Consider the following 10714-nt stretch of genomic DNA (forward strand, 5'->3'; position numbering starts at 1 on the left):
CCTTTTCAGCAGATTCGTAGAGCAACCTAACAAGAAATAAAACGAATATTTAAACTTTGTATTCTTGAATGTTTCTAAATTTATTTTTAAACGATTTCCGTTCATTAAATAAAACGCAAATTAAGTCCACATGGTGATAATTTTCAGATTGTTTTCTTACTATTTATTGAATTAATTTCTATTGTGTTGTAATAACTGACAATTCAGAAGCACGTGTAATAATACACCGGAAGATAGATTAAAATCATCTAGACTTTGCTGTTGGAACTGATACTTTCCCATTTTTGGTATGTCAGAAAAACACCTCTGAAGACTTTTTTCTTACCTACACTTCTTATTCTGAACTTCGGAGCGACAGGTTTTTTAGAAATTTAGTTATTTTTTAATTCTAATAAAAGTCTGTATAGCCGTTAAAATATTTATGTCAATCATATAATTGAAAAAACACAAAATACACCTTCTGTCCAAAAAGAAACCGAACTTTTCGAAAAAAGAAAAAACTAGTGGCGCCACCTGTTGTATCTTTGTGTTTTCGAAAGCGGCAACCTTCATTAGTGTTGTGTCAACTGTTTATGACATTTGTTTCATTAGAAGCCGAGTTATAGTGCCAAGAGTGACAGTGGGTTTTGACGAACGGTGGGAAAATGAGTTTCAAACAGAGCTGCGATTGACCTTTGTGTTAAACTTGGTAAAAGTTTTACCGAAACGCATCAAATGCTTCAAAAAGTATAAGGTCAGGGCCGACGGAAGCGGGCATTCAGAGCCGCATGCTCTGAATGCGGCGCACGCGGGCGTCGCTACGAAGGGGGGCACCGCCGCCTGGGCACGGTTCATAAGTTCATTTTTAAGAAACAAAATTTTTATCCTAAAAACTAAAAATTCTTAGAATGATCAATATTAAAATAAATAAGGCCGGATACACCGAATAAAAATTTTTAAAAAAATTGTACATAAATTGTATAAAAATTGTATATTTACAGTTTACATCAGAAATCAGAGTTGATGAACCGTACACATCATCCAGTTTGCGTGAAAGTACTATTACAACTATTGAACAAGATAACAAGACGCATGATTTAAGTGAAAAACAGTTAGGAGAAGATTTAGTTGTAGTTGACCACGAAACTAACACATTGTTAGTCTCTGTAAATTTAGAAGATTCAGGTGAATGGGGAAATATTGATGAAAAATTACGAGTTGTTTTAATTGAAATGGGGCCTGCTCAAAAGAAAAAAATAATATATCCCAGAGATACATATGGTCGAAAATTTGGCAACACGTATTACAATAGAAAAATGGAAAACGGGGAGCTCGTGCCAAGAATATGGCTCATTTATTCAGAATTAAATACTGTTTTTTGCTTTTGTTGCAAACTTTTCGCACCTACCGAAGCAGGTTTAACTCACATGAAAAATTTCTTAAAATGGAAAGAACTTGATAAAAATTTAAAAAACAAAACTACTATTGATTGCCAGACTCAAAGCATGTATGAAATGGAAAAGAAACATTGGACGAGTGTTTTAGAACGCTTGATTGAAATTATAAAATTCCTTGGTAGCCAAAATTTAGCTTTTCGCGGATCATCTGATAAATTATATGAAAGGAATAACGGCAATTTTTTAAAATTAGTCGAACTGTTTGCGAAGTTTGATCCTGTTATGGAAAATCATGTTGAAAGGGCCCTACAACGAAACAATAGAGAACACTATTTGAGTAAAGACAGTCAAAATGAAATATTGGAAATTTTAATTAAGGCAATCGGGAATACAATTTTATTATGAATTCGAAAATCTAAATATTATTCCATAATTTTTGGCTTCACATCTGATGCAAGTAAAACAGAACAAATGACCATTATTGTTCGCTTTGTTTCCTGTGAATTATCAAGATGAGGGAAAACGTTTTAGGTTTTGCAGATATATCAGATTCCACAGGACGTTGTTTATGTGCAACAATAATGGAACAACTGGAAAAATGGAACATTCCCATTGAAGACATGCGAGGTCAAGGGTATGACAATTGGGCAAATATGAAAGGGAAAAAATATGGGCTCCAAAATTTGCTTTTGAACAAAAATCCTCGAGCATTTTACGTGGATGTGCTGCTCATACTCTAAATGTAATCATTAACGATGCAGCCGAAGTGAATGCAGATTCAATTAGTTTCTTTGCAATTATTCAAGAAATATACAATTTTTTTTCATTCTCTTACAAACGTTGGGCAATCCTTTTAGAGTTCGTAAAAAAATTAACATTGAAACAGCCATCAGAAACGCGATGGGAAAGTAAAATTAACGCAATCCGCCCTCTACGATATCAGTTACGAGAAATGTACGATGCACTTTTTGAAATTTTAAATAATGAAAATTTTAATAAAGAAACTCAGCATGAAGCACAAACTTTATGTGCTAAAATAAAGGACTACACATTTATTTGCTCTCTTATAACTGGACATGATTTACTTAACAGAATAAACCCTGTGAGTAAAATGCTTCAAGACAAAAATATGAACATTACATTTGCTTTAGAATCTATCGAAAACTTAAAAATATTCTTACAAGAGTATCGATGAGATACAAATTTTAAACAAGTTCTAAAACAGCAAAAGAACTGAGTGAAGAGGTGGACGGAGAACAAGAATTTAAAACTGGTAGGGAAGTTCGACGGCGAAAGGAGACACGACAATTTGACTACGAGCGTCATGACGAAACGCCACAATCGCCAGAAGATAAATTTAGAGTGAATGTGTTTTATACACTTCTAGACGTTGCAATGTGTCAACTAAAAACATATTATGATATTTTATTTTATGATATTATGATAATTATTGGACATAATTTTATTGTGTCCAATAATTTAACTTTTCCTAACTTTTTCAATTGCTTTAAGAATACTATTAATTTTGCCTGTTAGTGTAGCGAGCGGTGAACGTTCCTTTTCCAAGTTGAAATTGATTAAAACCTACTTAAGAACAAGTATGTCACACAAAATAGGTTGTTAGTTTGGCGTTAATAGCTATTGAAAATGATGTATGCGCGGAATTAGACGTTAAGACCATTATTTCTAATTTTGTGAATATGAAATCAAAAACCATAAAATTTTAATTTAAAAAATTTCAAGTATATTTGTGTAATTTAATTTATTTTCTATTATTCTGTAAAGAAGTTATTTTTTGAATACTTATATTAAATGTTCTAATTATTTCTGAATTATTTTCTTATTTTCTCATCTATCTTGAGTTTCTTTTATTTTCCTAAAAGATAGTTCCACTTATAAAAATTATTAAAATATTTTTACAAGTTACTAAGAATTTAGTAACTTGTAAAATGCAAGAAGTTTTTAAACTTTAGTTCAAATAAATTTTAACTTTAATTAAAATTCATTTTAATTTTGTTAGCGATTTAACGATTATCCTGCCTTCTCAACACCCCCGGTTCGTCACATTTAGCGAACCAACGTGTGTCCGTTCTCTCAAAATTTATTTAAGAAATTTCAAATCATTTAAATTTTTATTATCGTAAAAGAACCACACACGCCCGGATCGTTACAGGGGCGCTTAGATAGAAATTGCATGCGGGCGACAGAGACCCTAGCGCCGGCACTGCATACGGTGATGAATGCTTATCCCGTACTGAAGTTTACGAGTGGTTTAAGCGATTTCAAAGTGGTCATGAGACGCTTGAGGACGACGAAAAGCCGGGCAGTCCATAAACTGGACTGAGCGAAGTTAACATCCAAACAGTGCGTGATTTCATCAAAGAAAACCCGAAATCGTCCATGAGATTGATTGAAGATGAATTGGGGATTCCAAAATCAACTGTGCATAACATTATGATTGAGAGTTTGGGCCTTCGTAAATTGAATTCGCGATTTGTTCCCCACAAATTGACTGACGACCAAAAAATGTATCGAATTGAACACTGCAAGGACCTCATTAAAACTGCTCGCAAGGACTCAGACTTCCTTGAAACGATCGTTACTGGTGACGAAACGTTGTTTTGTGTATGAGTAAGAAAGAAAGCGCCAGAGTGCTGAGTGGAGACCACCAGAAGAGGGGCATCCGAAAAAAAGTCGCTTGGAGAAGTCAAAAGTAAAGACAATGCTGATTTGTTTCTACGATTCAAGGAAATTATCCACAAAGAATTCGTTCCGCCTGGCCAGACGGTGAACGGTGAGTTTTTTCTCGAAGTTATGAAGCGATTGATAGCGAGAATTCGTCGCGTACGGCATGAATATCGTGACGACCGACCGTTCGTCAAAACATGCTGTCACTCTTGGCACTATAACTCGGCATCTAATGAAACAAATGTCATAAACAGTTGACACAACACTAATGAAGGTTGCCGCTTTCGACATCAAAAAGATACAACAGGTGGCGCCACTAGTTTGTTCTATTTTCGAAAAGTTCGGTTTCTTTTTGGACAGAGGGGTGTAGAATGAAAAGGTGGTTTCAGAACTATGCACTATAATAACTCCACTCTGTCTGAATAGAATTTAGCTAAATTTGGGTCTTCCTATGCACATAAGATGTCCATTTTCTTTTAAGTCTGTATCGTTTAGTGTTTTGGCGAATTCTGACAAAACAATTCGAAATGTACTTCCGCACTGATTACGGCATTTACAATTAGTATTGAGGATCAGTGTATAAGAATTATTATATCACAATTCGTTACAAAACTCACATTTTTATGATTGTCTATTTCCACATTTCATTATGCCCTGCAGATTAACGTTTTTTTTTTTTTTTTTTTTTTTATTTTTATTTTAAGGTTGCAGTTTTCGGAATGCAGTTCGTGTTTTAAAGGCAATGCTATGTTTATAGATCAGATTTATAATTGGTTTTATAAAATATATTTTGAAAAGGTTCCTGTTTATAAAATTTTCTGAAAAGTCCAAGTGAATCACTTGTAAATGAACTTGTTAATAACAATCAATAATTTCAAACACTTCAAAACAAGGATAAATATTAATTGAAAGCCAAACGGCTATTTTTCTGGCATCCTTAATAATAATTAAGAGGATACAAATCCCTTGTTGTTCAACTGCCAGTAAGCAAAACTCTAAGATCGAGAACTACGAATCTATGAGTTTCATATATATACCGAAAAACTATCGGCAAATCCACGTATAAGTAACCACTTGGTAGTATAACACCAAGGCAACTCGAAGCGAAGGTGGAGCAAGCTCCCTCACTAGCCTTGCTATTTTCTCATAATGTAATTACAGTATTACATCCCCTAGGGGCTGTGTTTTTACATTATGAGAAAATATCAAGGATAGTGAGGGATCTTGCTCCACCTTTGCTTTGAGTTGCCTTCGTGTTGTACTACCAAGTGGTACACTTGGATTCGCCGATAGTTTTTCGGTATATATGAAACTCATAGATTCGTGGTTCTCGATCTTAGAGTTTTGCTTACTGGCAGTTGACCAACAAGGGATTTGTATCCTCTTAATTATTATTAAGGATAAATATTGTTCAGTTGATTGTCACAGAAGAGATGGGCCATTATGATGTGAATGGAGTCTCCATGTCCAACAGAAAGAATTTTAAGGTATTATAAAACTACATGCTTCGGATTTATTAATGTTATGGAATAATATCTGCCATGAAACTCTAAAAGAGCAGCCTATATGTTAAGGTGAACAATATTTACATGTTCGCTTCCTCCCAGAGAGGGGTTCCAAAATGGAAAATTTTAACGAAGTGATTTTCTCTTTAGACAATAAATGGAAGCATTTGTTTGTGTCTTAATTACGAAAGATATTTCTATTATAAGAAAACTCCTTACATGTCATTTTATAGAAGAAACCATTGTCCTATGAATCCATGTTTCATAAAACTGCAACGTTTACAGTTAAATGTTTCTTATTTTATCTGATGTGGAAATAATACAGAGGTTTAAATAGAAATCACAATGACCCTCAATAGAACAAGAAAATCATTATAGGAAGCGAAAAGCTTCCTCAAAGAAACGGAGTATCAATTTTGGTCTTCTGAACACTGAATAGCTAATAATTTTCGCTGTTACAATTCATTTCTAATATAATGGTTATCACGCGAATTAATAATAATTTAATTGAGAAAGGGTGTATTTATTTATTATTGTAATTAATAGCATTAAACAAAATAATTAACTTATATGGCATAAATACATAAATATAGTTACTATAGTTGTTTACCTGGATGAAAAGTGCTTTGATAAGAGTCAGACCATGATGAGTGTACAATGAAAGAGTGTTATCATGATGATGGAAAAAACAATCATAATCAAGTAGTGATGCAAGAGGAAATGCAGATGAGTTAAGTTCGCGACACCGTGATGAAGTTACGTTGGAAGGGATGAGTGTCCTTGGCCTACATTTGCATTGGTGCCTAATACACTAGAACAATTCTTATATTTGTATGTACACCCTCGGTCCAAAAAGAAACCGAACTTTTCTAAAATAGAAGAAACTAGTGGCGCCACCTTGTATCGTTTTGTTGTTGAAAGCGGCAACCTTCATTAGTGTTGTGTCAACTGTTTATGACATTTGTTTCAGTAGAAGCAGAGTTAGTCCAAGAGTGACAGTGTGTTTTGACGAACGGTCGGAAAATGAGTTTCAAGCAGAGCCGATTGACTTTTGTGTTAAACTTGGTAAACGAAACGCATCAAATGCTTCAAAAAGCATACGGTGATCAATGCTTATCCAGTACTCAAGTTTACGAGTGGTTTAAGCGATTTCAAAGTGGTCGTAAGACGCTTGAGGACGACGAAAAGCCGGGCCGTCCATGAACTGGACTGAGAGAAGTTAACAAACATGCGTGATTTCTTCAAAGAAAACCCGAAATCGTCTGTGATGTGAGATTGATTGAAGATGAATTGGGGATTCCAAAATCAACTGTGCACAACATTTTGACCGAGAGTTTGGACCTTCGTAAATTGAATTCGCGATTTCTTCCCCACAAGGGCATTATCCACAAAGAATTCGTTCCGCCTGGACAAACGGTCCATGGTGAGTTTTATCTCGAAATTTTGAAGCGATTGATAGCGAAAATTCGTCGCGTACGGCATGAATATCGTGACGACCGACCTTTCGTCAAGACACACTGTCACTCTTGGCACTATAAGTCGGCTTCTAATGAAACAAATGTCATGTACAGTTGATACAACAGTAAGGAAGGTTGTCGCTTTCGATAACAAAAAGATACAATAGGTGGCGCCATTAGTTTCTTCTATTTTCGAAAAGATCGATTTCTTTTTGGACAGAGGGTGTATTGCGACTGAAATGTTGAGGAGAAGCACTGTTTTTTTTCTTTGTTTGTTGTTGTTCTTGTTATTTTGCTATTGTTGTTCAAAATTTGCAATTCTTCTTCAACATGACAGTCATTGACAATGATACCAAACGACCACTAGTCATCTTTATCAATACTTAGAAGCCTTGGTCTATGCAAAGTTTGAACTCACTATCAGTGAAGACTGAAAACTGCCCCGCCTGTCTTCAAAAAGTTAGTTTGGGCTAGAGGAGTTGAATTTAAAGATTGCCTAATCTTTAAATATCAGTGGATTTACTCAGTTTATTTATTTTACTTTTACTAGGACAGAGCAAAGCCATGTGGTAAACAGAAAGGAAATTAGGAGGTCGCAGAACTTGAGAATTCTAAGACCTAATGCTTATTACCAAGGTAACTAAAGTGACTGGTGTTCCTCTTTATGCTGCATCCGGCTTTGGCATTTCGACTATTCAAATATAGACTTTCTTCTGCTGCCCACCAGGAGAGGCATTCTTGAACTGCCCTCAGGCTAAAATCTTCTTCTTTGACCTTGTGACCTAGGATTATCCGACTAGGGAATAAAACCCAACAGAACTCTTAGGAAGATAAAACTATCCAAGCCTCTACGCGATAAGGAAATAATCCATAAGCGCAATTCCGGATTATCTAAATCCTTAGTCACCCTAAGATAATAGAGCACAATAGATATACAAACTTATTAGGTAGAATTCACATAAAAACGTCTCCTGGTGTGATTTGTACTTTTGTTCCTCTTAATTTCAAAATAGAAACAAAAAACATCAACATAAATATACATTTCATTTTTATTTTTTTAAATATAATCAGGAAGGAATACTATAAGCTACAAACTATTCTCGATTTATCAAAATAAAATGTCTACGTATATGCTACAAAGGATGCTAAGAATCTACTGCGATTTTTGTTCGAATGTTCAACCTTTGTCTTGTCGCATTTCATTAGTAGATATCTTGTTAGTGAACTAGAACCATAATGAGTTGGCTTTCGATTTCAGGCGAATCGAACATTACAGTTGGCTTAGCCTCAAACCGAAAAAAAAAGCAGCAAGAAGGAATGTGCATAAATTCTGAAGCCTGTTGTAGAGCTCTTATTCGAGAAAAAGAAAGAAAAAGGAAACTTACATTCTGTCAATCCGACGATGAATGGTTACGGAAAGATAATTGTTTGATGCATTAAAAAATTCGAGGTAAAAAGGTTATATGAGTATATACGCCTCCTGGTCATTGTTTATCTATCCTTTTAAAATTCACTTTGTAGACTTGAAATTTGAAAGGATGAATTTTTATTCATCTGTTGTAAATAGATACCTTACAGTCTACAATAGATTAGCAACGTGTTCTCTGCTAGGTTGGCAGGGAAAAGACCCAGAGGAAGACCAAGATATAGGTGGATTGATACTATTATAATATCCTATACATCACTTGAGGGTATATGTCATGAATTTGGTGATGATGATGATGATAGATTACCTTCCCTTATAATTGCACCCTCAAGTACATCCGCAGATCTTACGGGTAGTTCTTGACCTTTACTTAATGTCTGTAACAAAATAATGCAGTGTGCTGTGTAAACTGAATTTCAATGTTGTTTTCTAAGTGAAATTGCTGTGATCATTACAATGTTGCATTTATTTCTGAAGCTCATCATATACGGATCATTTCTACAATTTCTGGAAGATTAAGATTATTTTCCAACTAAGAAGAGGATTAGATCTCGACTTACATACCGCATGAGCTACCGGATAGTCCTAAAGAAGTAACACAAGCTGATTCTGCGCCTTGCATTTTTAATACAGTGACCACACCTGAAAGGTTGTTTACCATCAAAATTAAAGGATAGAATCAACTCTGCTGTTCAGACCAAACATGAAACTTTCTTTTTCAACATGATTCATAACTCCAATAAACCGGATTGCTGGCTCACATTGGACGATGAATTCGTCTACCACCTAAAGACATTTACAATCTTCCATGCCCGTAGCGGAAAACTCACTGCCTGATAGTTAGAGAGTGAAGTCACTATTCCACTCAATCCACTATGTCTGCTTCAAACACATGGACCAACTGCATTGAGTGTTGAAGCAGAATGAGGTGGGAGCTTCCGATTTTAAGAATCTGGCGTAAAGATCAATTGTATATTCCCGAATGAACATGTCCAGATCCGTGTTTCTGTATTCCTGCATTTCCTCATTGAAAAACCCATAACCATTTTGTTTAGTTCATAGGGTAATAGATCGATATTTGTATTTACGAAGTATTTACTCAAACTGTGTATGGTGGTATTTAAGTCTTCGGTTATTCAAGTGTACAAATTTGTTTCAATGTACAGTACAAACATCTCACTGAGATGTATATTTTTTGTTATGCAATTAGGTTGGTTATTATAAATTATAGCCCAATCAAGTAAGAGGCTAGTTTATTGTCTTTTAATATAATATGTTTTTTAACCCGCAGGTTTCCTGTTTTGTAGGATAAAAAAATAACAATATTTCATAAGAAAAACTCTACTTTCGTATGAAACATGTGATAATAAATACACCGGTGTCTTCGGTTCATTGCAATTAACCACTAATAGATGATATAAGACTGTGGTGTGATTAATTCATCCCCATTACTTCCAGAAATCTCCTTTAAGACTGATGATAAATGCTTTAAATATTCATCACTCCTTTAAGTAAATATGATATTTCTAGCACCATCTATTTGCTGGGCGTTCTCCAGTCACAAACATCTCCATGCAGTGCATCACGAAGATGTTCACAGGAATTCAGATTCAGTGAATAGGGTGAATCATCCATTTTAGTAATATCTCTGTGATGCTTCTGGATCTAATCCTCGAAGATATGTATCAAGGATGCATTAACCTGTTGGTATTGTCATCACGTTGAAACTAACGGTTAACATGACTGGATGTGCTTAGTTGGTAAGGATATTCAGGTAGGAGTTCTGCTCACTACCTTCACTACTATCAAGGAGTACTGTGTGTCCCTTTCAAGATACCTACCTCATCTGATCACTTCACTGCTCTTGCTTGCTGTGACCAAGCACGATGTTCACTCTTCTTCTTATTATTCTTCTTCTGCAGCTTTTCCCGTTTAAGTAGGGTCGCTGTTTGTGGTGAGTCTCCTCCACAACCTCCTGTCTTGGTCTGAAGCTACATCCAAGTTCTTCATCCTCAAGTCCTCCTCCACCATCTTTTCTTTGGTCATCCGCGCTTCCTCCTCTCCTGCACATCCATCTGCATGACCTTTCTTCCCACATATTCGTCCTCCCTCCTCATCACATCATCAAACCATCTCAACCTTGCCTCCTGTATCTTTGTTCCTAAGTTCGTAACTTTCCCCATTTCCCTTACATAGTAATTTCTCAGACGATCCTTTCTGGTCACACCGCACATCCACCTAAGCATTTTCATATCAAATATC

This window comes from Typopeltis vanoorti, chromosome 20, assembly GCF_054136105.1.
Source record: "Typopeltis vanoorti isolate ZY-2024b chromosome 20, IOZ_Tvanoo_1.0, whole genome shotgun sequence".
NCBI classification, from domain to species: domain Eukaryota; kingdom Metazoa; phylum Arthropoda; class Arachnida; order Uropygi; family Thelyphonidae; genus Typopeltis; species Typopeltis vanoorti.